Below are 6000 nucleotides of genomic sequence, written 5' to 3'. Positions count from 1 at the left end.
ACGTGTATCCATTGTCCCAGGAGGAGACGGTAGCGATGGAAACATACGTTGCTGAATCGCTGAGACAGGGGTACATTCGGCCCTCCGCATCACCCGTCTCCTCGAGCTTCTTTTTTGTGAAGAAGAAGGATGGAGGTCTGCGTCCGTGCATTGATTATAGAGGTCTAAATTCCATCACAGTGGGGTTTAGTTACCCACTACCTCTCATCGCTACGGCGGTGGAATCATTTCACGGGGCGCGCTTCTTCACAAAACTGGACCTGAGGAGCGCGTATAATCTGGTGCGTATCCGGGGAGGAGATGAGTGGAAAACTGCATTTAGTACTACATCTGGTCATTATGAGTACCGCGTCATGCCATACGGGTTGAAGAATGCTCCAGCCGTCTTCCAATCCTTCGTAGACGAGATTCTCCGAGACCTGCTCGGGCAGGGAGTGGTAGTGTACATCGATGACATCTTGATCTATTCTGCCACACGCGCGGCTCATGTGTCTCTGGTGCGTAAGGTACTTGGGCGACTGCTGGAGCATGACCTGTATTGCAAGGCGGAGAAATGTGAGTTTTTCAAACAGTCCGTTTCCTTCCTGGGATATCGTATTTCCACCTCTGGGGTGGTGATGGAGGATGACCGCGTTACAGCCGTGCGTAATTGGCCGACTCCGACCACGGTGAAAGAGGTGCAGCGGTTTTTAGGGTTTGCCAATTACTACCGGAGGTTTATCCGGGGTTTTGGTCAGGTAGCTGCTCCCATCACCTCGCTGCTGAAGGGAGGACCGGTGCGCTTGCGCTGGTCAGCAGAGGCGGGCAGAGCATTCACTCGTTTGAAGGAGCTGTTCACCAATGCGCCCGTGTTGGCGCATCCGGACCCCTCTTTAGCGTTCATAGTGGAGGTGGATGCGTCCGAGGCTGGGGTCGGAGCCGTGCTGTCCCAACGCTCGGGCGTGCCACCCAAACTTCGCCCTTGTGCTTTCTTTTCGAGCAAGCTCAGCCCAGCGGAGCGAAACTATGATGTGGGGGACCGGGAGTTGTTAGCTGTAGTCGAGGCTCTGAAGGTGTGGAGACATTGGCTTGAGGGGGCTAAACACCCCTTTCTCATCTGGACTGACCATCGTAATCTCGAGTATATCCGGGCAGCGAAGAGACTAAATCCACGTCAGGCTAGATGGGCCATGTTTTTTACCAGGTTCCGGTTTACCCTCTCATACCGGCCCGGCTCCCAAAACACCAAGGCCGACGCGCTGTCCCGCCTCTATGATACCGAGGAGTGGCCCGTTGAGCCAACTCCCATCATTTCACCGTCATGTCTCGTGGCACCAGTGGTATGGGAGGTGGACGCGGAGATAGAGGAGTCCTCACGGTCAGAGCCGGCCCCCCCCAACTGTCCAGTAGGAACCCAGTACGTACCGAGGGGGGTCCGGGACAAGCTGATTCGGTGGGCTCATACTCTCCCCTCCTCGGGTCATCCTGGCATCGAGAGGACAGTGCGGAGTCTGAGAGTGAGATACTGGTGGCCCACGCTAGCTAAAGACGTGAGATTTTATGTCTCCTCCTGCTCCGTGTGTGCTCAGAGCAAGGCTCCTCGGCACCTGCCTAGAGGGAAATTACAACCCCTCCCCGTTCCACAACGGCCGTGGACACACTTATCGGTGGACTTTCTTACCGACCTTCCCCCGTCCCAGGGAAGTACTACGATCCTGGTCGTTGTGGATCGGTTTTCTAAGTCCTGTCGTCTCATCCCGTTGCCCGGTCTCCCTACGGCCCTGCAGACTGCTGAGGCCTTGTTTACCCATGTCTTCCGGCACTATGGGGTGCCTGAGGACATCGTTTCTGATCGGAGTCCCCAATTCACGTCCAGAGTATGGAGGGCGTTTATGGAGAGACTGGGGGTCTCGGTCAGCTTAACCTCAGGTTTTCACCCCGAGAGTAATGGGCAGGTGGAGCGCGTAAACCAAGAGGTGGGCAGGTTTCTGCGGTCCTATTGCCGGGACCGGCATGGTGAGTGGGCAAGGTATGTTCCCTGGGCTGAACTAGCTCAGAACTCCCTACGCCACTCCTCAACTAACTTGTCTCCTTTTGAGTGTGTGTTAGGTTACCAGCCGGTCCTGGCCCCATGGCATCAGAGCCAGACCGAGGCTCCTGCGGTGGAGGAATGGGTACAGCGCTCCAAGGACACATGGAAAGCCGTTCAGGACTCACTACGGTTAGCGGGCGAACGGCAGAAGAGGAGCGCTGACCAGCACCGCAGTGAGGCCCCCGTATTTGCACCGGGGGACAGGGTCTGGCTCTCGACCCGGAACCTGCCCCTCCGCCTGCCCTGTCGGAAGCTGGGGCCGCAGTGTGTGGGGCCGTTCAAAGTCCTGAGGAGAATAAACGAGGTGTGTTACAGGTTACAACTTCCTAGGTATTACCGTATTAACCCCTCGTTTCATGTGTCTCTCCTCAGGCCGGTGGTGGCTGGTCCCCTGCAAGAAGGTGAGGTGCCTGAGGTCCCTCCGCCCCCCCTGGACATCGAGGGGTCCCCGGCGTACACAGTTCGGGGCATTCTGGATTCGAGACGCCGGGTGGGGGGCCTACAGTACCTCGTGGACTGGGAGGGGTACGGTCCGGAGGAGAGATGCTGGGTTCCGGTGAGGGACATTTTGGACCCTTCTCTCCTGAGAGATTTCCACCGCCTCCACCCGGATCGCCCAGCACCTCGTCCTCCGGGTCGTCCTCGAGGACGGTGGCGGCGCGCTGCGGGGGCCGCGCGTCAGGGGGGGGTACTGTCACGACTTCCGCCGAAGTTGGCTCTCCTGCCTGTTCGGGCGGTGCTCGGCGGTCGTCGTCACCGTCCTACTAGCCACCATCGATCCCTTTTTCGTTTGTCTGTTGGTTTTGTCTTATTAGTTTCACCTGTGTGTATTTTAGTTTATTGACGTCCTTATATGTAGTAGGTTGTCCCGCCCTTGTTTCGTGCGGGATTGTTTTGGTTTCATGTGTTTTCGTGAATACGTATTGTGTTATTTGCTCCGATACATTTAATCCTGTGTTGGATTATTTCACCCTGTATTTTGGGTTGACCGTGTTTGGTTCCGGAGAATAAACATTCGACTCACTGCACCTGCTCTCTGTGCCTGATTCCACCCACCTTGTTAATACGTGACAATTACAAGATTTATTTGAGGTTTAGGGTTTAGTGAATGATTTGTCCCAAATACAATGCTTTTTATTTTTATTTTTATTGAATATCCAAAACATACAACATACTTGAAGTGAAGCAACAACTACACCACACCAATCATCCAACTACACCACACCAATCATCCAACAGACTCCCATTCAGAGTGACACACAGAAGCATCCAGGGTCAACGCCCTGCTCAAGGGCACGTCGACAGATCTCCCACAAGGCCAAAAAGAATGAGGACGTGAAGCCTCCAAGATCCCCCCCACAGTTCCCCATAGCTGTCCCTCAACCATCCGAGACCCGTCCCATAGTCATCTCCCCAAGAAAAATAAAAAATAAAATTATAAAAAATATAATTAATTCCATTCTCCACCCCCAAGAAGCCCCCCAATGCACCAACAACCAAGACAATGAACTCATGAGAAAAATAAAAAAAGAAAACAGAAAACCACAATGCAAAAAAAACAAAGGACATCAATGACAACTAAAATCATAACAGCAAGGCCAACTGTATATGTTTGAGTGCATGTCTGGCACTAAATACAATGCTTCAGTAGTAAAGATTGAAAAAAGTAATGGGCCTAGACAGCTGCCCTGGGTAATTCCTGATTCTACCTGGATTATGTTGTAGAGGCTTCCATTAAAGAACACCCTCTGTGTTCTGTTAGACAGGTAACTCTTTATCCACAATATATCAGGGGGTGTAAAGCCATAACATATACGTTTTGCCAGCAGCAGACTATGATCGATAATGTCAAAGGCCGCACTGAAGTCTAACAAAACAGCCCCCACAATCTTTTAATCATCAATTTCTCTCAGCCAATCATCAGTCATTTGTGTAAGTGCTGTGCTTGTTGAATGTTCTTCTCTGTAAGTATGCTGAAAGTTTGTTGTCAATTTGTTTACTGTAAAATAGCAATGTATCTGGTCAGCACAAGTTTTCCCAAAAGTTTACTAAGGGTTGGTAACAAGCTGATTGGTTGGCTATTTGAGCCAGTAAAGGGGGCTTTACTATTCTTAGGTAGCACAATTACTTTTGCTTCCCTCCAAGCCTGAGGACACACAATTTCTAGTAGGCTTAAATTGAAGATGTGGCAAATAGGAGTGGCAATATAGTCCGCTATTATCCTCAGTAATTTTCCATCCAAGCTGTCAGACCCCGGTGGCTTGTCATTGTTGATAGACAACAATAATTTTTTCACCTCTTCCACACTAACTTTAAGGAATTGAAAATTACAGTGCTTGTCTTTCATAATTTGGTCAGCTATACTTAGATGTGTAGTGTCAGCATTTGTTACTGGCATGTTATGCCTAAATGTTCTAATCTTGCCAATGAAAAAATCATTAAAGTAGTTGGTTTTGTGATGAATGAGCCATCTGTTTCAATGAATGATGGAGCTGAGTTTGCCTTTTTTCCCAGAATTTCATTTAAGGTGCTCCAAAACTTTTTGTTATCATTCTTTATTTAAATATCTTGATTTCATTGTGTAGTTCCTTCTTTTTATTCAGTTTAGTCACATGATTTCTTAATTTGCAATATGTTGGCCAATCGGTTGTGTAGCCAGACTTATTTGCCATTCCTTTTGCATCATCCCTCTCAACCATACATTTTTTAAATTCCTCATCAATTCACGGGGATTTAAAAAAAAAATACATTCATTTTCTTAAGGGGTGCATGCTTATTAGCAACTGGAATAGGAAATTTCATAAATGTGTCAAGTGCAGTGTCTGTTTGCTCCTCATTACACACCACGGACCGTAGTCTAAGGCACAGCATCACAGTGCTTGAGGTGTTACTACAGCCCCGGTTTGATCCCAGGCTGTGTCACAGCCGGCCGTGACCGGGAGACCCATGAGGTGGTGCACAATTGGCCCAGTGTTGTCTGGGTTAGTGGAGGGTTTGGCCGGCTGGGATTTTCTTGTCCTATTGTGCTCTAGCAACTCCTTGTGGCGGGCTGAGTGCCTGCAAGCTGACTACGGGTGCCTGCAAGCTGACTTTGGGCGCCTGCAAGCTGACTATGCGAGCTGTACGGTGTTTCCTCTGACACATTGCTGAGGATGGCTTCCGGGTTAAGCAAGCAGTGTGTCAAGAAGCAGTGCGTCTTGGCAGGGTCGTGTTTGGAGGACGTATGGATCTTGACCTTTGCCTCTCCTGACTTCGTACGGGAGTTGCAGCGATGGGACAAGACTGTAACTACCAATTGGATATCATGAAAACGTGGTAAAAATAAGTATACTTATTTTGTTGTTGTTTGTAAACTCAGGTTCCCTTTATCTAATATTAGGTTTTGGTTGAAGATCTATAACATTGAGTATGAAACATGTGCAAAAATAGAGAAATTCAGAAAGGGGATACAGTACATACTTTCTCTTCCTCTTTGCCCCCCCCCCCCCCCCCCCCCCACAGGCCTGAGCCTAGGAGATTCAGCCCCAGTAAGCCGGCCCTGCTTCTCACCTCACCTTCTACTTCTTCTCTTCATGATGAGCAGGCTGACCACAGACCGGGCCTAGTTGAGCTACTGAGCTTTAGAAACCGCTACATTAATAGGTGTGGTGTGACAGAGGGACGGACGGTGCTCATGTTGTTTTGTTTCGTTTTGAGTTACTCTGCCAAACATGAACTCATTAACCACTCAAATATAGAACAACCTGCTAAGCCATGCAATGCATTTTACACTCTGGGCCTACTTTAACTACTGTGGTTTCCCTTGCTAATTTTCTTTTCTTAAACATAATAGTCTGGCTACTGTACAACTGAGGTGTAGCCAAACTATTTACAGCAATGGGTTGCAAACTGGTAAAGTGTATTAAGCAATGATAGTAGCCAATCTGCTG

This window comes from Oncorhynchus mykiss, chromosome 10 (assembly GCF_057628025.1).
Source record: "Oncorhynchus mykiss isolate SJ-2025 chromosome 10, ASM5762802v1, whole genome shotgun sequence".
Classification (NCBI taxonomy): domain Eukaryota; kingdom Metazoa; phylum Chordata; class Actinopteri; order Salmoniformes; family Salmonidae; genus Oncorhynchus; species Oncorhynchus mykiss.
This window is presented reverse-complemented; position numbering follows the sequence as displayed.